A 26,420-nucleotide genomic window follows, 5' to 3' on the forward strand; every position below is an offset into this window, starting at 1 on the left:
TACATACATACATACATACATACATACATACATACATACATACATACATACATACATACATACATACATACATACATACATACATACATACATACACATACATACGTATTCTTTTATGGTAATTTTGCTCGAGCATTTGAAAAAAGTCGCTCACATTGTTTGTGGTCTAGACATCGAAAAATATCTTGCTTCAGTTGAGAACGGTTAAGCACATTTTTTTAAAAATAATGTAGATAGTACTTCAACGGCATCTTAGCGTCACATTACCTTTCCAGGCCTTTTGATGGTTTTAATCGGTTTTCTTTACAAGACCGCTCAAAAACCGCTTAAAAACCGCTCAAATCTTGCTTGAAAAACAACTCAAAAATCACCGCAAGAACTGAGCGGTTTTTGAGCGGTTTTTTAAGCAAGATTTGTGCGGTTTGAGCAGTTTTTCCAAAAAAAAACAACTAAACTGCTCAAATCTTGCTGAAAACCGCTCAAACCGCTCATATCTTGAGCGGTTTTTGAGCGAGCTCTCGACCCGGATGGTGAAATGGCGCGAATTTCAAATTATTGCAGTAATTTTTTAAAAAATTTGAGACGCCGTCTCAATATAGAAATAATTCTAAACTTGGAATTTAAACCTTTTTCTTGCAACAATCGAGGGAGGAATGCAAAACAACTGAGCTTTTTCGGAGACGTTTTTGTAAAGTGTAAAGTTGGAACTTTGAAGATGGACCAAACTTTAAAATTGGAGTCGAGATGAGCATGCGGCAAAATTTATTCGAGACAAGGTCGAGGTGAAGCCGAGACCTGACGAGACACAACTCAACCACATTTTTATCGAAACTTCTAACTTGACCTAGGTCAGACGACTGAAACTATCAAAATATTCGAACTTACAAAACGAAAGATCGAAACTGATATAAATGAAATTCTTATTATACGAGTGAAATTTGGTTTTATTTTTCGGCATGTGACAAATTTGGAATTCGTATCAATCCGCTGAATTGTATTCGAAACCTGAGAAATCCGTGAAATCATGCAGTTTTTGAAAATTTAGAGCACCTACAACTGTTCAAAATTTTCAAAAAGTTTTAGGCATCAAACTTATTGCACTGGAACCAAAACGTTGCAAAACTTCAAAATAAAATGTCGAGCAGTTTGACAAAAACGACTTGAAATATTTGGTACGATGTCTTATAGAATTGTTAAAAACTACATCTACATGTCATTTTCGAAAAATTTTGTCATATTTAAAATTCAGATGAAACAAGGATAGCCGGTTTTTGTGCAAATAGTACACATTATTTGACAAAACTCGTACAAAACAACTTCGAAATGATTTAAAAAATCTAAAAAAGCAAAAATTTTGTATTTTGTTTATATTTCATGTTTTATTATTTTTTAAATTTTTTTAGAAAGGGTAATCAAATAAGGATAAAATAAGGAAATATCCTAACTTGAAAAATGAAAGATAATTCCCACATCACATTTAGTCTGTTGTAGTTTCAAAAACGACAAAATTCAGACCAGCTTTTCGCGACGTTGAAAAGTCTTTTTTTGAAAAAATTAGAATCAAAAACACAACTATCATTATGATACTCTTGATGAGTTTTCTTTGAAGGAGTCAATACTGGCTGTACAAAAGCACCGACTGGAGTCCGACGTTACTCTTCAATCTGTGAGTGATTGGAACAAAAACGAGCTGATTGGATAGTGCTCAAAATCTGCAGCACAAGATCTGATTTACCTCATAATTGCACAAGATCTGAGCATACCATATTATGGTCCCAACGGACTAAACATGCTAAACTTCGGTCCACACGTTCTGAAAAAAACCACGATCTCGACATGGGAGTACTACCCGTACCGAGAAAATTCTTTGTTTCTGACCTGGAATACTTCTTATCTAATCTAATTTTCTGTTCATGAATTCTTTGTGAAATGTTTAAACAAAGCAGGCATTTTCTTTGAGTTTTTTTTATTTCTAATCTTGTTTCTGATCAAAAATTAGCTAAATCTAGGCTATTTCTAGCTAGAAAAAGTCTCCGCCTGGGACTCGAACTCCCGCCCTGCGCTATTGTTGGCGGTTGTGCTAACCTCTTGTCCACATGTCCTGAAAATGAAAATTATTGTGTGCAATATAATGCAAAGCAACACTTGTTATAACAAGTGTGTTAATGTGCATTGTATCGCTACGGCTATTGTGTATACTCAAAGCAGGTTTATCTCGTTGCGGTTGAGCTGTGAACTGATTTGTGGTTATTGCGTTCCAGAAATTGTTTATTTCTAAACTAAGAAAAAAATAGATCCTTTCAGAAAAGAAAAAAGAAAAATTCGGCTAGGTTATCTATATAATATATCTATCTAGAAAATGAGTTTTCGCTGGGTACGGGTACTGGTGTGTAGAAATTTTTGCGTGATTTGGTAAAACCTGGTCGAACATTGACACTGTAGCTACATTTTGTCACGGTTATAGAACGTTTCTGAGATAAAGCGTGTCTCCAACTATCTATCAGTTTCGTTCCACTTAGGCCAAGCGAATGCAATCAATTTGGTGAATAGAAATACTATCAAACATCATTTTTTTGGAGTCCATTCAACCCAAAACACTTACTGTGGTTGTAAAAACCTAAGTTCCTTTTTCAATAAAAAACGCGACGGTGTAAAAAAAACGTCATTTTTTAACTACACATTCAAATATAAAGAAGACTTTATTCGTATGTCAGCGCAAAGCGCCGAATATTACGACTGCGCCTTAAATCTGAAGAAAAAATTTTTACTTCAAAAAATTAGATGAAATAGTCAAAAAATGTAATTTACGTTTTTTTATACGCTCATTTGCTATATAAAACTCTATATATATGAAGGATTATTAGCGTCTCGTATCGTATAATAATGTTCAATTTGCGGTTTTTATGTTCATGTCTTATTCCCCGTTCCTTGGTGATTTAAGAATGCAACAAATTGCAGGCCAATTTTTCCAAATTGGCCAAAATAAGCTTGTAACAAGTGCGACATTTGCCGCCATAAAAAAAATCAGCGCAAGCATAAAATATTCAAACAATCTTCGAAAGTCGGCGCAAGCAAACCAAACTCTAGCTAGTTCGTAACATGATAGTAACCAAAATTCTGAGTCTGATAAAACTCGATAAAAGGCGAATTGTAATTTAAGTACAGGTGAAGGAAATAATTCATATTTAATAAATTGTAGTTCCTGCGAATCCCATAGCAGCTATCAGTAGGTCTTAACAGTCCTTTCGAGGATAGTCCGTTTGTATTATCTTCCCACATTCCAGACAGTGTTATTTTGCTGCGCGAAGCTGTTTTTTGCGTCTAGAATTTTTACGTGGTAGCACTATTGCAGCCAAATTTGGTCAGATTGTGGTAGACCTGAAGCTGGAGGTCAAGTGAGAGCTTGTCCTGAATCTATCATTGCCATGGCATGGGATCGAATACACAATCTGACGCTTTCAGACTGGTTTAGTCCTTCAATTCATGCAGCGCAAAAATACAGCCCATATTACTTGATTTCTGGTTGCGCTTGCTCCTTGCCAATAGAAAAGTAGGAACTTCAAATCATTCACGATCCGGTGAGTGAAACGATGGATGTCGAATAACAACGAAATTTGATCTACCTTGGACAGAGAACAAGACGGACCTAAATATAGCGTGAATGAACCAGTACTAATTTTAGTTGTAAAGACAAAAAAGGTAAAGACCCTTGCAAGGTAAAGACAAAAAAGTTTAGTTCGTTCCATAACGGATCACACACAATCAAAGAGGTTGTAAATGATCTAAACCTTGTTACTAAAGAAAAATAATCGAAGAAATTTCTAAAATATCTTGGAACCTGCTTTTGCTGTTGCCATAACTATCAAAGAGGATCACACACAATCAAAGAGGTTGTAAATAATCTAAACCTTGTTACTAAAGAAAAATAATCAAAGAAATTTCTAAATTATCTTGGAACCTGCTTTTGCCGTTGCCATAACTAACTCCCGTGACTATATGAATCTTATTTAAGTAATCCCTGTAGCTGGAATTTTCTAGGTCTCACCCGCTGTGATATCCGCGTCGTACTACACTATTACCAGCTTACGGAAAACTTCAAAATGAAGACAGTCACGTAATTATGAACACAAAAAAAAGATAATTACATTTTGTCGAACCGTTTGATGGTCAGAACATTGAAAACTAAATTCAAAAAAATTGGTATTAATTTGGCTCAGGTTTTGTAAAGAAAAAATCTTTTTTAAGAGTATCCTTATTTGCAGAGATTTTGCTTATTTGAAGATATTTTGCTTATTTAAAGATCCAACAATGGTAATCTATAGAAAGTTCTCATGAGAAGATTTCAAATTTTTTAGTGAAAATGCCGAGAGTAGATTGTCTAATGAACCAATGAGAAATTTAGTCAGTAAAAAATCATAAAAATTAACACAAAAAGAAAACGCGAAATCAAAATCAGAATCTAAAGCAGCTAGTTCTGTGAATGTTGATAATAAGGCTTTATCGAATGGAGAATCATCAATCAGAGAAATTGTAAAATCAAGTGAGCGATCGCGGCCTTAAAAATTTGAACCAGATGATGATAATGACAATTTTAAAATTTTCTTTGGGTAAATTACTCGTAAAAACAACTTTAAAATCCTCAACATGAAAAACAAGGAAGAGTTTTTTGATGAGTTAATGATAGTTCATGCTTTCTATACCCTCTTGAAACAGATTTTGAGAAACTATGGTATACAAAAACGTTTGCATATCAGGTTTTGGAAGCGAGTTTGTTTTTTCATACCTCTGGAGAAAGTGGATACCTCCGAAGACTTCGCTTAGGTTCATTGAAAAATCATCAAATTTTTCAGGAGTAAAGTGAACAAAAGAAGTCTCAAAATTGTATATCTGGTGGAATGGATTTTGCAACTAATTAGAAGCTTACGGGCTCAATTATAACCAATGTTAAAGTATCCCTTGGAATTTTTTATGAAAAAATAAGAGTTGAAATACTGGTCGTATTTTGGTTTTTGAGGACCCAACAGTAATGCCACAAGTAATTAATTGGTGGAGCAGTAATTTCGATCTTGACAAAGTAACGTACATGCATGATATTGAAACCACCGGAAAAACTGTGTTTCCGTTAGTAAAAGCTCATTTCCAAGTACTGCTTTGTTTTTGCCAAGAAAAAACAAAAAATAGCAATCAGGGCAAAGTGAAGGGTCTAGGAAAAAGAGGTCTTTTGCCGTGGAATTTTCTTAGGGATCAAACCATAATGCAGGTTCTTTTCGTAAGTACAAAAGCCATAGAGCTGTGTTTTTCACATCTAATGAAACCACCTTTTGTTTTTCAGCATTCTTTGATGGATTAACCGTTAAAAATGTAAGATCACGTATTCTGGAAAAAGACGAATGTAGTGTAGAATATATGGATTTTATTTGGCATTTAGCAAAAAAAACAAGAATGAAGAAATTTTCAACGGAAAAAAGAAATCACCTCAGAGTTGTGATTCCGAAAAGGCAGAGGTATGCTGTACGTACATCAATGTGCAAACAAACTGGTCCAGTTCGCAAACAAATTTAGTGCACACAAAAAAAAACCGATTGAAGTCACAAATGATAGCAGTCAGTTGCACATAAGGTTTATGGACCCAATCAGTAGCGTAATATATTGCAATTATATTCTCACTGTGTGCAAAAAAAAACTATCCCAATGCTTTTGAATCGCGCAATGGAACCCGGGTTTCATACGCAAAATTAGTGAAGTTGATTCCCAAGCCCATTAAAAATTGAGAAACCGGTAAAAATTATGCAATTTTTAGCTCAAATGGTTTTTCCGATGAAATCATCTCAAGAATGAAGATTTGATACATAGCCAGTTAACACAATTTATAACACAAGGTAGGAAGACAATAACTGGAAGAGAGGTCTTCCTGAGACAGAACGGGGAATAAGCTCATGATCGATTGCGTCTTTTTTGAATAAAACGTTTAAAATACAGCTTGTACTGTTTTCCTTGGTTTGCAGAAAAAGAAACACAGGCGCTCTGGTATTCGGGAAAACCTAGGGAAATTGCAATCATTATGTTAATAGTTTTTTCAGGATTGCTTTTCCGTTTGTTTTTGTTTTTCGCAATATACCCAAAATTATAGTACGTGTTCTGGAACAGCACAAATTTAATGTAGAAGATATTGTATTTTATTTGGCGTTTAGCAAAAAAATAAGAATGAGGAAAAATTCAATGGAAAAAGGAAATTGCCTTGGAGTTGTGATTCCGAAAAAAAACAGAGGTATGTTGTTCGTACATCATTGTTCAAACAAATTGATTGATTTCGAAAACCTATTTTTTGGTCAGTACAAGTACCGGTTGAAGTCACAAATGTTAGCAGTCAGACGCATATAAAGTTTATGGACCCAATCAGTGCCGAAACCTTTTGCAACTTTATTCTCACTGTGAGCAAAAACGTCTATCTCAAGGCTTTTGAATCAGGTAATGTATCCTGGGTTTAATACGCAAATCAACTGAAGTTGATTCCCCATCCCAATAGAATTAGAGAAACCGAAGAAAATTATGCAAATTATAGCTCAAATGATTTTGCAGATGAAATTCATCTCAAGGATAAAGTTTTGAGACATAGCCAGTTATCACACTTTTTAAAACAAGGTAGAAAAATAATAACTGGAAGAGAGGTCTTCTCGGGTCAGAACGGGGATTAAGCTCATGATTGATGGCATCTTTTTTGGTTAAAACTGTTTAAATACAGCTTGTACTGTGTTCCTTGACTTGCAGAAAAAGAAACACAGACGCTCTGGTATTCGGGAAAACCTAGGGAAATTGCAATCATTATGTTAATAGTTTTTTCAGGATTGCTTTTCCGTTTGTTTTTGTTTTTCGCAATATACCCAAAATTATAGTACGTATTCTGCAACAGCACAAATTTAATAGAGAAGACATTGTATTTTATTTGGCATTTAGCAAAAAAATAAGAATGAGGAAATATTTAACGGAAAAATGAAATTGCCTCGGAGTTGTGATTCTGAAAAATAGAGGAATGTTGTATTTACATCAATGTGCAAACATACTGGTCCAGTTCGCAAACAAATTTAGTGGACACAAAAAAAAACCGATTGAAGTCACAAATGATAGCAGTCAGTCGCACATAAGGTTCATGGACCCAATCAGTAGCGTAATATATTGCAATTATATTCTCACTGTGTGCAAAAAAAACTATCCCAATGCTTTTGAATCGCGCAATGGAACCCGGATTTCGAACGCAAAATAACTGAAGTTGATTCCCAAGCCCATTAGAAATAGAAAAACCGTTGAAAATTATGCAATTTTTAGCTCAAATGATTTTGACGATGAAATTCATCTCAAGAATAAAGCTTTGAGACATAGCCAGTTATCACATTTTATAAAACAAGGTAGAAAGACAAAAACAGGAAGAGAAGTCTTCCTGGGACAGAACAGAGAATACGCTCATGATGGATTGCGTCTTTTTTGGTTAAAATTTTTAACTTACAGCTTGTACTGTTTTCCTTGATTTGCAGAAAAAGAAACGCAGACTCCAATAACAGTATTGGAGAAAAACTAGGAAAATTGCAATCACTATGCTAACAGTTTTTTCTAGGATTGCTTTTACGTTTGTTTTAGTTTTTCGCACTAGACGTAAAATTTTAGTACTTATTCTGGAAAAGCACAAATTCAATGTAGAAGATATTGTATTTTGTTTGGCATTTTTGTTCAACGGAAAAAGGAATCGCCTCGGAGTTGTGATTCTGAAAAAAAACTATGTTTTACGTACATCATAGTGCCATCATACTGGTCAAATTCGAAAACCAGTTTATTGGTCAGTACAAGTACCGGTTGAAGTCGCAAATGTTAGCAGTCAGTCACATATAAAGTTTATGGACCGAATCAGTACCGTAACCTATTGCAACTATATTCTCACCTTGTGCAAAAAGGTCTATCTCAAGGCTTTTGAATCAGGTAATGTATCCTGGGTTTCATACGCAAATCAACTGAAGTTGAATCCCAATCCCAAAAGAGTTCGAGAAACCGAGGAAAAAATTCTGCAAATTATAGCTCAAATGATTTTGCCGATGAAATTCAACTCAAGATTAAAGTTTTGAGAGTTATCACAGCCAGTTATCACGTTTTGTAAAACAAGGTAGAAAGACAAAAACAGGAAGAGAAGTCTTCCTGGGACAGAACAGAGAATACGCTCGTGATGGATTGCGTCTTTTTTTGTTAAAATTTTTAACTTACAGCTTGTACTGTTTTCCTTGATTTGCAGAAAAAGAAACGCAGACTCCAATAACAGTATTGGAGAAAAACTAGGAAAATTGCAATCACTATGCTAACAGTTTTTTCTAGGATTGCTTTTACGTTTGTTTTAGTTTTTCGCACTAGACGTAAAATTTTAGTACTTATTTTGGAAAAGCACAAATTCAATGTAGAAGATATTGTATTTTGTTTGGCATTTTTGTTCAACGGAAAAAGGAATCGCCTCGGAGTTGTGATTCTGAAAAAAAACTATGTTGTACGTACATCATAGTGCCATCATACTGGTCAAATTCGAAAACCAGTTTATTGGTCAGTACAAATACCGGTTGAAGTCACAAATGTTAGCAGTCAGTCACATATAAAGTTTATGGACCGAATCAGTACCGTAACCTATTGCAACTATATTCTCACCTTGTGCAAAAAGGTCTATCTCAAGGCTTTTGAATCAGGTAATGTATCCTGGGTTTCATACGCAAATCAACTGAAGTTGATTCCCAATCCCAAAAGAGTTCGAGAAACCGAGGAAAACATTCTGCAAATTATAGCTCAAATGATTTTGCCGATGAAATTCAACTCAAGATTAAAGTTTTGAGAGTTATCACAGCCAGTTATCACGTTTTGTAAAACAAATAAGAAAGACAATAACAGGTAGAGAGGTCTTCATGGGACAAAACGGGTAATAAGCTCATGATCGATTGCGTCATTTTGGGTTAAAATTTTTAAGTTACAGCTTGAACTATTATCCATGGTCTACAGAAAAAGAAACACAAACGCTCCGGTATTGCGGAAAAGCTAGGGAAATTGCAGTTTTTGAAATAACCTACTTCATCCCGCATCACTACAAAAAAATTCAAAAATCATCAAACAAATATTTCAAGCTGTAGCTGGCTTCCACTATTTCTTAGAAAAAATTTTAAAACTCGTTCAGGCTCAAAGGGTGTTCGACTTTTAAATTCGAGGCTGGGTTGTTTTGATTCCGGAACACAGCGGAATTTGTAGTTTCCAGACCCAATTTCAACTTTCTTTCCTCCTGTCTTCTTTGATCTTCTTAGGTTCTTATCAGACCTTTTGACGTTCTCATGTTTGTGTTTGAGAATTGCAGCTCAAACGCTCCGGTATTGGGGAAAAGCTAGGGAAATTGCAATTAATATGCTATCATTTTATTTCTTAGGAATTATTCTACGTATGTTTTTTCTATCTGCGGCTTTGATGAGGACGGGCAAACAAAGAAACGATATTCCAGCGTTAAACCCACTGGGGGAAAAACAGTTTTTTGAGGAAAAATACCAAAAAAATGTGGAAGTAAGTGAAAACTATTGTTTGGTGAGGGAAACAAACGTGCAATGCAAGCGACATCAGGATCAAGCAACCAAGCATCAGCGGGTAAGCCACGTGAGCTCGGAATATTTGAACGATTCAAGTTAAAATACGTTTGAGTGTAAAAAATAGGACCATTTTATCTGTGGTGTTCTAAAAATTGATAAACACAAAGTTATCTGGGACTTAGGCCAAAATATGTGTGGTTTTGGGAAACCAACAAAGGCTTGCAGTCGAGGAGTTTGTGCATATTTTTTTCCAATTTTTTTGAAGTTAAAGCAGTGGTACGTCTAATCGTATAGAGAGTAGTTGATGCTTACAGTTCGAACAGTAGCAGCCATATACTTCGACAAAATTCAAAATCTCCAGAATCATATCAAGGATACCGAAAAATATCTTGATAACAGCGAGAAGCTGGGAGTAATGGAGAACATTTAAAAATGTACACAGATGAGATCTGTAAGTTGGGCGAAATCTCCAACACTTGGAAGGATGCATTCAGGGTTACAAAAGTGAAACACAAACTCTCGAAGTAGCGAAATTCTCCATTCTGATGGAAAACAAAAGAGTATTATTTGAAAACAAGAATGACCTGAAAGGCTGAAAAAACGAGAAGGGGAGAAATTAGCATAGGACTTGCTCTGCGAGCGGTTGCAATTGTAGAACTGTCAGAGATCATTATAGGTGCCTTCAAGTTTGAACGCATTTCCGAAGCCTTTTTTATGTCTGCACAATTATGCTATTGGCAAAATTTTCCGAAAAGAACAGGTGCACATGGCAAATAATGTATTTTTGGTCCAAACCCATGGATGGGATAAAAACCATAAAAGTGATTCTACCACTAGTCTTAGATGGGGAACTAAATTCCTATAGATACAGTAGAATCGCTTGGATCATAACATGGCCCCAAGCCCCGAAAACGTCGATAGTTTTTTTGTAACGTCGATTGATTCGGGAGCCAGATTGTTCCCAAGTTCATAAAGACCTTATTAGTAACCAAACTGCAAATCGGGGCATAATTTCTTGAAATCATTTTCTAAGCTCCTAAAACACATAGGGGAGACAAATTAACCAAACAATTGGGACCTTTTTTTGGAGCAAAATTTATCGCACACGTAAAAATAGACGGACGTGTGTGAACGATTGCCCACGTCAACACGTTCGAACGCTTCGCGTCTAAAGGTGCAGGAAGCAACTAAACTTTTTTGGGAGTTTTTAATTAGGATGGGGTATTAAACGGGGAGCTGAAATTGTTAAACAATCCTTTATAATTTTGATAGAGCGTGATGACAACCCGAAGTGCTCAATTTTACTAAAATTAGTTTTTAGTAAGGCAATTAATTCGGTTTATAGAGAAACTAGGCTGAACCACGTTTTTTTGAGCCGCCCGGAGTTGTATAAAAAAACTCATTGCGCCTACTATAAACCGAGTTTTATTTTTACGGAAATTCTATCATTATGTCGGAGGACGGAACACAACAAGGTGATCCAGAGACTCCACCGCTTTTTGCTGAAACGATACACACTCTCGTAAAAAAGCTTGAACCGAAAATGAACGTTTAGTATTTAGATGATGGAAACCTAGCCGACGACTACAAGATAGTGCTCCGAGATCTTACAGAATTCAGAAAAAGACTATGGCTTAAGCTTAAATACAGCAAAGTGTGAGCAATATTATCTAGGACATACCACAAGTACGCAGTACAATACATTTGTATGTCCATTTTAAAAATTATGTTAAAAAAATCAAATCCAAGGATGATCTTGTAATCTTGGCCTCCACTTTGGGCGAATCTTGACGACAAGAACTGCTAAAGGGAAAAATAGCTGAGCTGGAAACTATTTCGGAGTTTATTGATAAGCTGGATGCACATTATGCTTTTTAACTCCTAAATTTAGCTTGCCGAAACTCCTATATTTTTAGCGTACAAGTCCCTGTTTTTTGCAAAATGATCTACTGGAAAAATACGATCGATTATCAATAAAATCTTGATGTAAGGTACCAAGTGTACAAATGAATGATTGCCAATTTTTGCAAGCAGTTCTCCCGGCAGCCAAGTGTGACTTGGGTGTATCTTCCGCTTGCCTCCTAGCCTTACCCGATTTTTTAACCTCAGCAGTAGGAGCCAAAGCTATCTTAAGTGACATTTTTGGTTTGGTGCACGAAGCTTAAGCACATAGTGATGTTTTGGATTTTTGGCTTGACTTAGCAAAATGTGAAGTAGCTCCGGAAATCGGAATCCAAAAAAAACTGGATGGAGCCCATTTTTGATAAAGAAAGTTCTCAAATGGTTTTGAAAATAGAACTTTCAGCCTAATTGTGTGATAAACTTTTAGCAGCCTAGTTTTTTGTAGTCATAAACTTTTAGCCTAAATTTTGTTGTGATAAGATTTTAGCCTAATTGTTGTGATAAACTTATTAAATAGATTTATTATGTTTGATGTTTGTGCCTTTTTGTGGAGCGCCCTCTGAGGGATTTTAGAGACAGGTCTGTCAGGTGGCTTTCTATGGGGAGGTAACAAACTAGAACTGGCTTGAAGAGTCTGGTGGTGCACTACTGAACCCTTCCCTTTGTTTTTTTTCAAATCTCATTATCGCTCGATGGCCCTTCATTCCTGATCCGAATCGATTCAACAGTATCTCGAAGATTTGTTCCGCTGTATCACGCTCCTCCTCTTTCTTTTCTCCTACGCATTTTAGTGCTGTGCCCTCTATATTGCTTAGTATTGCTGTGCAGGCCAGCCTTTCGTCATTCAGGTTGTCCTGTTCTAGATGTAGTCTCATGACATCTACCCTGGTGTCAATGCAGCCATCTGAGTCGGCTTTAAAATCTTTTGATTTCTTGAAGGTCTTTCTGGATTTACCTTTTCCTCTATCACTCGAATCTGTAATCCTTGTTGCAAATGTTTCAAGTTTTCTGTTCATCATTTCTCGGGTACTCATCCACGTCATGGCGTCAGGTGTTACCTTTGTGTGTGTACTCGAGTCCCCCGGTGCATTCGTCGAGTTCGCGGTTCCACCCTTCATAGTAGTCTCGGACCCTATTGCCCCTATGCTCGTTGCAATCCCGGGTAACGGTGTAGACTCCCGTTTCTTCCGTTGCGGTTCTACAAAGTCGACTCTAAATCCCTGTGGTTTGTCTGCCACTAACTTATCTTGTGCTATAGAGATTCTCAAGAGTGCATCCAGTTTGGACTGTATGGAACAAGAACTTTCAGCTTGATCCTTGCACATTGTATCCATTCTGGTCTCTAGATTCCACAACTTCTCATTCATGGTGTCGTACCGTTTTTTTATTTCTTCCATATCCTTGTTGATACGTTTCTCTCACTCTTTGTCGGTAGTCTCTACCTTGTCCGACATCTGCTGTAGCTTTTCTTCCTTGGCCCTTGCTAAGACATATTAATTATCAAGGTTCTCGTTTTTGTTGCGTCTTATTTCCTTTTCCAGCACTTGGCGGTCCTCCTCACTGCACTTCAACTTTTTGTCTATTTCATTTTTGTGTCATTAAGTCTCCCAGCTCTAGTGAAGTTGTTTTCGTTTCATCAGCTCGTTTATCTTCGCTAGCTGCTGCTTCTTGCGTGACTTCTTCCTTATCCTTCCTGGTTTCCGTCGTTATCGTGGAAACAATCCCAAAGGTTTTGCTTTTCTCGGTCACTGCCGTTATCTCCTCCTTCTCTCTTGGCTTCATTCCGACCATCGCAGCAATCCTCTCGGTGAATGACATTCTCTTCGTTTGTGAGTCGTCTTTTATCGTCTCCGGTGTGTTGGTCGCTTCTCCTCCATTGCCTATTGGTGAAAACTCTATGGTGTTCTTTTCCTGTTCTTCTGTATTTGGCATCGGTGTTGACTCTGTTTCCCTCCGTTCCATTCCATCTGGTTTTTCTATTTCAGTCTCTTTTGCTGGTATGCTTTGTTCTTCCATGGTTTTTTCTTTCGCCTTCTGTTCCTTGTTGCTTGTGCTGACCATACTCTTTATTTTCTTTATCAACAATTGTAATATTTACAAGTTCCTATTGTAAAATCTGATTGAAATTATAACAAGATTCCCTAATGTTTAAAAAATTAAAACCAGTCGAATTAGTCTAAATCAGTTTTGAGTCTAAATCAGTTTCAGGCCTTGGGACCCTTTGTTCTAGTTTTGGGATGCTTGAGTACTGTCCCAGGATTTCTTGGTACTCTCCTAGGACCCTTCGCTCAAGTGTTGGGATACTTCGATGTGGTCTTGATACACTTTGGTACGGTCCTAGTACGGTTCTAGTAGTTTTATGTACCCTTTAGGACACTTCGTTACTGTCCCAGGACTTTTTTAAACTCCATAGGACCCTTCGCTTAGGTGTTGGTACACTTCGTTGCTGTCCCAGGACTTCTCTGATTTCTCCTAGGACCCTTCGCTCAAGTGTTGATACACTTTTTTGCCGTCCCAGAACTTTTCTGAACTCTCATAGGACCCTTCGCTCAAGTGTTGGAACTCTTCGATCACTGTCCCAAGACCCAAGTGTTAGGACACTTAGATCACTATCCCAAGACTGAGTGTTGGGACAGTTAGATCACTATCCCAAGACTGAGTGTTGGGACAGTTAGATCACCATCCCAAGACTGAGTGTTGGGTCACTTGGATCACTATCCCAAGACTGCCGACAAGACTCCTGTACTTTCTCCCACCTTGTAGCTCAAGTGTTTCTTCGCCTGATTGAACGTTTCCCCGTTACCTATGTCGATTTTTGGGATACCTGATCCACTATCCCAGTACCAACTCTGGAGCTCTAGTATAAATAATAATCCCCAAAACCCAAATCCGTTCACCAAAATATTCTTTAGTAAGTACCCTAAAATTGCTTTTCCTGTTTCAATCCGATGCAAGTCGAAAAACAACTTGTTTGTTAGTCTATAATTTGAGCCGAATCGTTAAAGTTCTCTGAAATCTGCCACAAAAACATATAAATTTTGAGAATTACCAAAAACCAGAAAGATAAGTATACCTAAAAATCATAGGCGACCTATGCCGTCTTCTGTGAAAAATGTCTGGTACCTGACTGTCACGTGTTTTTCCTCCCCCCTACTACCGATCTTATGGGGTATTCTCCTTTTGGGGTCCAGTAATTGTCAATTTTCGTTTCCCCCACCCGACCCGACCAGATTACCTACCTTAAATTTAGATCTGCTTGCGTTGCATATCTTGTTCTGAGTCTATAGATGGATCGTTCTAGACTCTGGGTCTACTAATGTAACTAAATTGACGAAATCGATTGTATAGTTACTAAAATGTGTCCCACCTTTTTTTACAATTTTGAACCGCCAACCTCTTTCAAACCTCCCCCTATCTAGCTCCCCACTTAAGCCGAAAATTAACCTTAAGAGCAATGGGTGCTAAACATCTCGAAAGAAAATCCGTAGAACCTGTTTTCAAGCTCTGCTCAAGTAAAACCGTTTCCTCAAAACAGTGGTTATCTGCTTATTCAATTTTACACTTATACCCTATAATGTAAAGTGGATTTTATCGATACTCGGTTGACCAAGCAGAACACCTCTGTGTACCTTCCTCTATTTGCTCTGTTCTGCTTTGGTCACACTGCTGGCTGGTCACCTGTTGGTTGGTCACACATTCCCCTGGACTGGTCACCTGTTCCAATCAAGTCTCCCAGTGGTCAAGTCTACCAGTTTTCCACTTTCCCACTTCGCTGGTCACCTGTTCCAGTCAATTCTCACAGTGGTCCGCTGATGTCAAAAGCTATCTGAAAACCTTACGACGCCCCACACTTGGGCACCTGTACAACGTTGCTGATTTGCCTAAAATACGCAAATGCCGTTAAAAACAGGGTCGGAACCTTATGTATAGTTACTTTTTATTAGACAGTGGACCTTTGATGCATTTCAGATGGATCAACCTAAAAATTCTCCCTAGTTCAACATAACAAAAAAAACACCCTCAAGAAAACTAAATTAGGTACACACATACCAACACGACCTCTAGAATTGAGAAAATAAATCATAAAGCAACTCTAGAATTGATTGGGTATTAAGTTTAACTTGAGAAGTTTGAAATAAGCAAGTTTTAACTCAAGAAACAAATTTTTGGGCTGGACCATTGGGCAGTTTCAGCTGTCCACCTTTCCACCGAAGGTTCACTCTGGTCCTCTCTAATTTATATCTTCTCCACTCGCGATCACTTTCCGTCTTCTGCCAAGAATAGGACAGCTCTAATCTCGTTCGAATTCTGTTATGGAAAATTCCCGCTGCTATTTTTGACTACTTTCCCGCGCTTATAGTTCGATTCTTCTGATCTTTTTTTTTCAGGTATTTTTAGTTGTTGCGAGAAACTTGAGCATGACATGCTCAATTTGAATTTTTTGAAAATTGCATTTCACCCCAAAATCAAGACTTAACGTTTTCTCAAGGTCAAACTTCCAAATATGACCGACTGGCACAAATATTTCTAGTCCAGTTTTCTTTGAAAAAATTACACATCAGTCTTATAAGATTTCTCTTTACGTTTCGGTCCTCGTAGAAATCGATTTTGCTTTGTATCATGTTGATATACTCATATATAGATGCGCTTTTGTTCCTTCAGTATGTTCTTTTTTTTCTTATTTTAATGGGTAATCAAAAGGTCAAAAGTATCATAGTAACCGAGGTTAAAGTCAGGAATCCCTTCATCACATATTTCAGTCAGCATTTGGTTTTTACTACACCAATTTTCAATTGTCGTAGTGGCATAGTTCATTTCTGTTTGAGTTGTTGCTATAACCTTAAAGTCATCAGTATGTCCAAAAGAGTCAACTAGATTCAAGTTATCTGGTAAGTCGTTTATATATAGTATGAAAAGTAATGGTCCCAATAGAGAACCTTGAGGGACACCACTTGTTACGTAACATATCTTAGACTTTAATTTGTTTATTCGCACATACTGTTTTCGAAGAAATAATTAAGAGGCTATTAGTTGAATTGCTTTTCCTCCAAAACCATAACACTTCAATTTATGCAATAAAAGTTGAAGCGGAAAGCAGTCAAAAACTTTTTCAAAATCTAGATAGAGCGCTGTTATATTTTTGGTCGTTTGGTCATCATAATTTAGACATACTTGATGTAAGTAAGCAAGGAGTTGGGTAATTGCTGAACGTTTTTTACAAAAACCATATTGAGAGTTATGAAGTTGATGTCGCACTCTTTCATAAATGTAGTCAAATAACCCCTTTTCGAAAAATTTTGAGATGCAGCATAGTAAACTTATCGGTCTGTATCTTTTAATATCGCATTTGTTACCATCTTTGAAGATTGGGACAACTTCACTTAACTTCCACGTTTCTGGGAATATACTTTTGTTCAAAAAAGTTTGAAAAATTAGGAGGACTGATTTTGATACTGTTTTCGCTAAGTTTGTGTAGACAAGATTTCCCAAATTATCTGGACCTGTTGCTTTATTGATGTCTAGTTCGAGCATTATTTTCTCAATGCAGTCCTTATTCATCTCGACCTGGTTGTATTTTGCTTTTTCAAAGATACTTAATTCGGTTATTTGTTCCGCTTTCGTAAATACACTACAGAAGAATTGAATAAACGCATCGCATTTTTCTTTGTCTGTCTCAAAATTTTTGCCGTTAAGTTTCATTATCGAAGGTAGTCTAGGTGCTCTTCTTACGCTTCGCAAATACTTCTGAATTGTACTAAACTTTCTTGGTGCAAAAATCTCTAATTCGTAGTTTTTCAGATCTTTATCAGCAGATATTTTTATTTTTTCTTCTAAGTTTGTAGTTTTAGATAGAATTTCTGGTTTCGGACAGGATTGTTGTTTCCGAAGTAAAGTTTCTTTGCGCTTAATAAGGTGGGAGATTGGGGTGTGATCCAGGGGGGAGTGTGGCTCTATGTTCTGTTACTCTAGGTATATTTTCTTTCAGAATTCACCAAAGCCAGGTGTACCATTGATCAAGTAAAAATCGCAATTACTAAAGCAAAACGGTGTGAAGAGATTATTGATTATTGTAGTGTTGATTGCACTCCAATTTGCTCTTTTGAATGCATATTTTTCTTTGTCATCACTTTTTGTTTCAATTAGCTTTTGGTTCAGATTGACTTCTGTTGTAAAGGCATTGTGATCACTGAGGTTTTTATTTTCTATTGAATACATTTTATTAACATTTTCTTCAATGAATGAGTTAATGATTAGAGAGGGGTTAATGACTAGGAAAACATCTAAGTTTTTTGCTTTTTCAGGTGCCAATATTTGTTCAAAATTGTGATCAATTAAAATTTCAAGGATTAGATCTTCCTCGGGATCATCTGATGTCATTGCTTTCCAGTCAGTTTTCGAAAAATTTATATCTCCAGTTATCATTATTTTTTCACAATTCAAGTCTTTTGCAGTTGCACTAATTTTGGTTAGAAAATCAACAATAGAAAAGGCTGTTGGTCTATGTGGACTATCTTTTGGTAGGCAATAAACACAGCAAATGAGAGAGGATTTTTTTTCGAAATCCTTTTGTCTCAATGTAACTTGTTCAATATTTGAGTTTATCGGTACATGTTGATGTTTAGAGTTGTTTTTGATGGCAATTAAGACCCCGCCATGTTTCGTCTGGTAATTTTTGGATGGTCGATCACATCTGTATATTTCGAATTCTGATATAAAAAAAGTTTCGGATCTTACTTCATCAGTCAGCCATGTTTCAGTTAGGCATAAAATATCAGGTTTATTTGAAAGACAGATTGCAGTTGCTAAACAAGTTCGCCGTGACATTTCTATGAAACTTCTCACATTAAAGGTGAGTATTGTTGATACCAGTTTTTGTTTTTGGGTTAGTCAGGCTGAATCGTCATCGGGTTTTACCTCTACCTAGCTGTTTTCAGTTTTTCTAATTAATTTTAGAATTCTTAGTCGCAGTTGTGTGCTCTCGAATTTTCCGGATTGAATGAGATCACGTCTTGTTTTGAGCATGTTGTTTTCGATTTCCTGTTCATCAGGTGTTAGCTCTTTGCTTATGAATACTTTGTGTTCGTAGCCTTTGAGCTTGTGTAGAGAAAGAAGGATTCTTCGTTTCTCCCATGGCGCAGAGACTCTTAGAACTAACTGACGATTTTTATTTTCCGCGTATTTTCCGAATCTTCTGAGATCACTTATTGGGCACTTGACGTCCATCACATCAAGAAGATGAATCACTTTTTGCATATCTTCGTCTGCTCTTGACCTGGCGTCTGTTGCCTCTGACTCGGAAATGCCTCTTATGCCTATGCCGTCGTATTCTTTTTGGGATGTTTTCCCGTTTTTGGGTGTGGGTTTTTTCGCTTCTTGCGCAACTTGTTTTTGTTGCATTTTTGATTTGATTTCAATCATTGCTTCCTTGAGTTCTTTGATGCCTTCTTCGATTGTTTGTATTTTTTGAGTGCTTTCAATCGCATGTTTAGTATTAATAATTGCATCCTTCTGGTTATTTCCCACACATCTGTTACATAACAGAAGAACTTTCTTGTTCAGTTGTTTCAATACGTTTATGGCATTTTCTGGCAAGTCTGTACAGTTTGTAGTCATGTGCATACTTTTGCCACATGACACACAGTTATATACTGCGTCTCTTTTTTTTATGAGTTTTGAGCATGTTTTGCATCTTTTGTTATTTTCCATTTAAGAACTCATTTATTTGGGGCTGTTTGAATGGGTTTTTTTGGGGGGATATGTTTTGTTGTGATTTACTATCGGGCTACCAGCTGGTAGCGGTATTTAGATGAGAAGTCACCTCTCGCCGTGGAACCCATTAGGAGTTCCGAGAGCTTGAGATGACTTAAAGATAGAAAAATTAGCAAGTCTATAACAGTGGAACCCGTATTGGGGTTCCGAGAGCTATAAACTTACTTAAAAAGGCAGGTTCCGCAATTGTAGGTTCCGCAATTGCACCACTGACTGCAGTAAAATACTTCTGGGTGCTTGTCTCGGGACGTTTCCAAAGACCACTTTGATCGCAGAACGTTGTTTGTCAGGATTGTTCGAAGACCTCTCAGGGATTCTTGGGTTATGTGAACGTCATCGTTTGCGATATCGGCTTCACAGTATATTTCCCGTTTAATACTTCTATAGACCCAAGTATCTCCTATGGCCTCGCGCTGAATAACTTTGTCTACCTCGAGATGGCGATCTGTTATGTCGTTGGTCAATTTATCAACTCGTGGGGGGATGCCTAACACGTATACCCTTTCGCACAGATGGGATAGTTGCTTAGAAAGTTTTGCTAACTCTTTTCCAATGTCTTCGGGATCGCGTGCGGAGGGTTGGGTACCGTTGAAAGTGTCGTTTCCGCCCACAAATAAACAGACTATTTCGTACTGACCTTTCGTTGGTAAATGAATCTGTACGTGAAAGATCCTACCACCAGGAATTGACAGAATGTTGAAGTTCGGGAACACTAGTCTCCTCGCCTGCGAGTCAGCAATCAATAAGTGTTTCGTCTTGGATGTTTTGAAGACGTGCGCTTTCATAACATACAGGGTCTTGTCTCTAAAAATCTCCCATTGGAGATACTCCACACAAGACCGATGCCATTTAACATGAAACTGTTTAATAAGTTTAACCATCTGTATGTATCAAATTGGTAAATTCCCGCTCAGCGTTTAAAATCTTTTCCCAAAGGGTTGTCAGCGTTCCGACAGAGTTTCTCGAAAACATGCCGCACTTCCTTTCTGTACCACTACACTCAGTCTTTGGCTTAGAAAAACCGTAGCTCTCTGCTCTTCTGTTGCCTTGGTTTTTCTTTCGCCAATACTGGCAAGGAACCCGAGCGAGTCTGAGAACATGCCTCCACAGGTTTCAAATGCAACAGGTTGAACGATGTGTGAGCCCCTTAATACCGCATATTTGGTTGGTTTTTAGATCTCAGAGATTGAAATTAATTATGGATATTTTTTCAACCAATATCTGTTGAAGTTCAGGATGACGCCGGCCCCAGCACTGAGATTTTTTTGAATAAGCTTTGTAAGAACTTGTGCACGTGTACCGAGGAACCCAGGGCAGGAACCCAGGGTGTACCGAGGAACCCTGTGTACTCGGCACTATAAACGATAAAACTACATAAAAAACTTTTTTATTTAGAGCCAAAGGAACAAAAGCGCAGCTTTATATAAGTATATGATAGACTCGTAGTGTGACATTCGACCAGAATGTGAAAAATGCAATTTATGCAGGCTTCGAATTTTTAGCAGTAAGCCTTCCGAGTTGATGATTTCGAAGGATTAGCGACGTTATTGGAACGTTTAGCCAAACGGTGAGGGCTAGAATATTCTAGTATTTTAAATTTTCAAAAATTCGAATGATGACGTCACATTTCGGAGAAATGCTGAAAAGGCCATTTTTAACAACAAACGAGTGAAAAAAGAGAACAACTTTATCTGTGATTGCGAACAGAACGAAAATCGAGATTAAAGAAAAACGACAACGAACTAAAATAGCAGAGAACGTTCCAAGTTGCAACTATTGTGCTGCTACAATAGTTGCAAGGCCGTTGCCAACAACGGTGAAGGGTGAGAACCAGCCTTCCGGATTGGCGTGAAATTGAACTTAAGGAGCTTGATTCACTGGATTCAAGAATCCGGAAGGGTTTCGGGACTGGAACTTTTAGCCTTTTATATAACCTTTTAGCTTCTTGTCATGTCCTGAATTGAATTTAATTAACAACTGGATTCATTTTGATAAGGATGAGAAGCTAGGAGTTGGGGGGAAAGGGTTGATCCATCTTCGATGGAGATGATGATTTTTATCTACTGAACAAAAACAATAGTAATATAATAAGTAGTAGCCCTGGTTTTAGGAGTGACCTCGTGGTCTGGGGATACTGAGACCCAGCCATGAGCTCACTATTTTTGCATGTAATTCAGTTAATTTGAGCGTTCTGGTCGAAGCCGGAGAGCAGTAACGTTTTTGTCGACCCGATGTAAGAAAGACCACCGAAAAGTACTGGCTTGGTAGAGACGGTGAAAAACATGCAAAGCTCTGTTTAGACGCTAGCCAGTCGTCTTAAGACTTAGTTTTGTTATCCGTCGATATGTATCTTCCGGGCGAATGTTACATGTATGTTTTTGTGGCGCTCCTGGGTGTTATTCTTTTTTAACATCATGACCGGCAGAACCGTTAACGAGCACTCCGCGCCGAGCGGATGCTCACATTAACGCCCTTAATAGGCCTAAACCGCCGGAGCGGAAGGGTAGTTCGGAACGCGGAGGCCTTCCGAATTGCCGTGAATAGTTTTTTAACCTAGTTAAGACCGAAAATTCACGAACCAGGAAGGGTGGGGGGATCGGCCGTCCCCTCGTCCCCTGAGTGGTTGGTGACCAAAAACACTTAAAGATATAAGTAAAACCAAACAAAAAGTAGTATAGTACCCAAGAAAAACAAAAAACATAAAAAAATAACCGAAAAAACCAAAAACAGTAAAAAAGTAAAAAATCAGTAGAAATCATCCCCCCAGACAAGATGTGATTCAACCCCCCCGTTTGTTGTTGATAGATATATTGTTGTTACAGGCATTTATATCAGTCAGAATCGTTACGATCAATTTTGAGGCCCGTTTGTGAGGCTTGTACTGTAGGGTTATTTGAGCATTTAAGCACGTTAATGATAAATTGCGCTCAGTCCGGAGGTGTCAGCTGATTTGCGCTCAATTCGGAAGGGTCTTGGGTGAAGACCGATCCGGCAAGCAGTACAAGGAGCAACAAGAAGGGGCTCAACGACAACAACAATCGACTGTTGGGTATCGTTAACAAGTTTTGTATCCCTTTTGGTACAAAAAGTAAGATAGTAATCCGTGGGGGGCTCGACAGTGCTGCACTGTAGTGACCCTTCACCGAACTGCGAATATCCGAGTTAAGCACCCTAATTCGGATATTAAACAGACCCGGAGGGGTATAGTATTACTAATATTATTACTTATATAGCCTATATTAATAGTCTTATATCGATTTTCAGTCAAAAACAACGAAAACAGACCGGTTTTTAGGATCAAAATTGCGATATTTGATCCCCCCACAAGTCGCGATTTTTGAGATATCAAAATTTTTTGAAACGGAAAAAAGCGCTAAGTTAGTGTGTTACATCGTAACTGCACTACCATAATAGGTAGAACCGGTTAAGTTAAGTTCGAAGGTGGTTGGAACTATTTTGGTACCGAAAACTGAAATTTCGTGATTTTTGAGAAAACGGAACACTAAAAATTTAGAAAATTTTTTGAAATTTTTGAGGTAGGACAGTAAAAATAGTTGTTCGTACAACGTCCACTAGTGAATCTACAAGTTTTAAAATTCGCTACCCGAAAGCCTTCCGGGTTGCAGAGAAATCGAACATAACGTGTTTGATTTGGTGGATTCATCAATCCGGAGGGGTCCAGGTAGCATAGTTTTTCGCAAATTTTTTCTACAATAGCGTTTTAGATCGGGTCTTTTGCATTGAACTAGAAGAGTACAGGCCTTCTGAGCTCGGATCAATAATTTTTAGGTCGAAAGGACCAGATTTGCGGAAAAAGTTAGGCGGAACCTATAAGAGAAAAATTTTTTTGAGTTTGGAAAAAAGACGTTTTGGTTAATAACTTTGGAACTACTGAGCATATCGAGTTGATCTTGGTACCAATAGATCAGAAATTAGCTGAGCTTACTAATAGGATCAGAAATTTTTCGGAAAAACGAGCGTGAAAATTTTTTGAGATTGTTTTTAGCAAGTTACACAAATCCGGAGGGGTACACCATTCACGTTTTATAAATTTTTCTGAAAAACCTTTATACCCCTACCAAAAGTTGATAGCGATTGAACTAAGTAACTTAGGACAGTTCTAAACAAGAAGGGAGGGCTGAAGGCACAAGACAACCATAATAGAGTCGAAATTAGGCAAGTGATAAGACCCTTCACCGTTAGTGTGAATTGTCAAATAAGTGCCTTAACTTCAATCCGGAGGGGTCTAGGAAAGGATCCTATACCCTTCCCAGTTAATTCAAACAGCATAAGAGCAACGCAGAACGTATCCGGAGGGGTATAAGCTGAAATTAAGAAAACTACGAAAAGCTACTTTGACAGAGCTAAGGGCTCCGAATCCGGAGGGGTCTACTTTCCACAAAACCGGAGGGGTCCGAATCCGGAGGGGTCTTATAGTTGCTAATTCGGAGGGGTCCCAATCCGGAGGGGTCAATATTCAAACAGTCCGGAAGGGTCCTATTTGTGCCAATCCGGAGGGGTATTATTTTATTAAGGACTTAGGTAAACGAAAGAAAGACTAAAAAGCGAGAGGTATTAGGTTATTAATACACAGGCTAGGTATCAGTGACTGCACTGGTAACTTGCCTTTCAAAAAGAACCAGACTAATACAAAACAGGTCCGAACTCGGATGACACTAAGTCTAAATTAAAAAGAGCGTGACTCATTGGTGTGGATTGAAACATAATACGTTTTTGGGAAAAGTGACTGCCCTGAGGATTTTAGTAGGTCTAGCTCGGGCAGTCCGAAGGCAGATAGGTAACACAGTACTCGGTGGGTGCAATAGACGCCCACTTGAGAAAATTACTGCCTTCAAAGTTTTGTCTGTTTGGTGCAGCACCAAGCAGGGAAAGCTTTTTCTTTAAAAGACAGGTTCGACTATTGTACTGCGACCGACTAAGAGTACAAGACACATACGCTTTTTTATATATACATTCATATTGTTTCAATATATATTTTTGTTTTTGATTTTAAATCAACGTAAACTGTGCTTGATTAGGTAGTGAATACACTATCTTTTAAATTGACTGATAACATCATATTGTGCTAGTTTCCAGATCTTTGGACCGATAAACGGTCAGTGTGAATAAATTTTATACAAACTGTACTCTGACAACATACAGGGATTCGTGGTCACTATTTAATAGAATCTGGTGAAATTTATTGTGTTGTGTCATTATTATTGTTAATAAAACTATAAGGTCTCTAGCAATTGAGTCAAGAGTAGGCATAGGAAAGTGACAAATAGAGAATGAGCTTAGACAAGTCAAGGATACCAAAACGAGGTAATAGCTCTAGGAAATTCATACCTGAAAAGCAAAGAAAAACGATGACCGATCCTTTTGTGGATTGGATCAAGCGATCCCGGTCTGACAAAAGGGGGACGGTTTCAGGCAGGATGGTTGAAACGAGAAGTCAAAAGACCTCAGAAGAGCGAAGAGAACCGTTAGAAGTGGAGGTCAATACGGACCACACCATGAATGACAACCAGGAAGTAAATAAACTGGAAGGGAGAGGCAGAAGGCTGGCGAGTGAATCTACCCCGGTAGAACAAGGCCATGATTTTGCCACTTCCACCGGGACATTGGATCGAGAGGAGATGTCGGAACTGTCCGACATCTCAACTGAGGTAGCGGCAACGAGAAGATCTCCGACAGACAACACTATGATGGCAAGCGGAACTGGGAAACAAACAACGTCATCATCATTCTCAGAAAGAATGAAGAACACCTTCGGGAACATCTATCCATTTAGCATGGGAGGAGGAGCAGGCAACGATGGTGAGTCCCAGGAGGAAGAAGATGAAGAGGAGCAAGGGGACTATGGATCTCAAGTCAGCCTCAATAGTTCAGTCCAAGAGAGTGAGGCACACGTCGGAAGAGAGACTGGAGCCACGGACAAATTTGGTGTAGTGACAACTATAAGCAAAGAAGCAAACACACCAGGCCAGTCAAAAGACTTCACGATGAGGGCAAGTTCGGAGCAAGAACCTGGTGAGAATAGAACCAGAGGGCTCGGCAACGCGTTAAATGACCCCGAAACAAACAATGAAAAGACGTTGAGGCAGCGAGTCAAGGCCCGGATCTCGACAAGCACGAAGTTACCTGGGACCGACAGGGTTACACCACCACTAGTAACGCCACTGGTGGATAACGGGGCAGCACTAGAGGAAGCCTTAAACAACATAGTGGACAGTTTAGGAGAACAAAACGAGCAAATGTCAATAAGGATGAGTGAACTAGAAAGAGCAGTTCACATTGAGAGAGAAAGGCTGCGGGAAGAAATAAACCGCAACAGGCAAGAAGTTGACAGGAGCGAAAAACGCTTGAAAGAGAGAACGGATGAACATATGACGAGGAACTTGTCACGAATGACAAGAGAGGCGGAACAGAGGGAGTTACGCTTAAGAACCGACATGGAGAAGTTAAGAATTCAGCAAGAGCAGTCTCTTGGGTCTCTTGACACGAAGATAGATGCGATGATGGAGAGGCGAACTCAGGCTATCATGGATAGGTTGGACGGGCTACTAAGCAGCAAGAGTGGACCAAAAGAAGGAGAACCGAATTCGGGAGGTCCCAGCAGGGAACCGAAAGTGAACTTCAATGAACATCAAAAGAGGAAAATGTATGGATCCACTAGAGGCAGGGGCAGTTCATCAGGCTATGCCACAAGGGGTAATGCAGCATGGGTCCCGAACAGTAGAGCAAATTCAACGGGGAACAGACAAACCTCTAACGAACGACCAACGCAAGGCACACATGCGACTGGGAGAAGTGATTCCGCCAACAGGGGGCATGCGAGCCCGAGGAGGAGTCACGTGGGCCAAGCGGGAAACGCTTACGGCGATTCGGATGACAGGGATGCACCGCACACAGAGCCTTCGACGAGGTGTGAGGACACTCAAGCGGGACACTCAAGGGATGCTACGGCAATGGCCACAGCATTTGAACCCCTGAACAGGTCTTTGGAGACATTCCTGACGCGGTTATCTAGAACCAATGAACGCAGTGAAAAGTCCAGAAGAGTCTTTAAGAAGCCAAGATGCTACAAAGACGAATCTGATGGCTGTATTGATACCTGGATAGAGGTAATGAAGCTGCATTTCGAGGAAGAAGACT

At 38.4% G+C, this 26,420-nt stretch overlaps 2 protein-coding genes across 4 annotated transcripts in view; both read left to right on the plus strand.

Annotated features, from left to right (window-relative positions):
* The window catches only part of LOC134848911 (protein SET-like), a 229,324-nt gene that overhangs the window by 67,610 nt on the left and 135,294 nt on the right, over positions 1-26,420 (plus strand). Inside the window, exon 1 of one of the 3 annotated variants that reach the window (XM_063866464.1) lies at positions 11,986-12,005. The exons of the other annotated variants lie outside the window; for them this stretch is intronic. The gene's annotated coding sequence lies outside the window, so the exon portion shown is untranslated. Of the gene's footprint in view, positions 1-11,985; positions 12,006-26,420 lie in introns of those variants that run through there. 3 annotated transcript variants of the gene reach the window in all.
* The window catches only part of LOC134848909 (beta-catenin-like protein 1), a 183,865-nt gene continuing 169,427 nt past the window's right edge, over positions 11,983-26,420 (plus strand). Inside the window, exon 1 of the mRNA XM_063866458.1 lies at positions 11,983-12,006. The gene's annotated coding sequence lies outside the window, so the exon portion shown is untranslated. The remainder of the gene's footprint in view (positions 12,007-26,420) is intronic.

This window comes from Symsagittifera roscoffensis, chromosome 6, assembly GCF_963678635.1.
Source record: "Symsagittifera roscoffensis chromosome 6, txSymRosc1.1, whole genome shotgun sequence".
Taxonomy (NCBI): Eukaryota; Metazoa; Xenacoelomorpha; order Acoela; family Convolutidae; genus Symsagittifera; species Symsagittifera roscoffensis.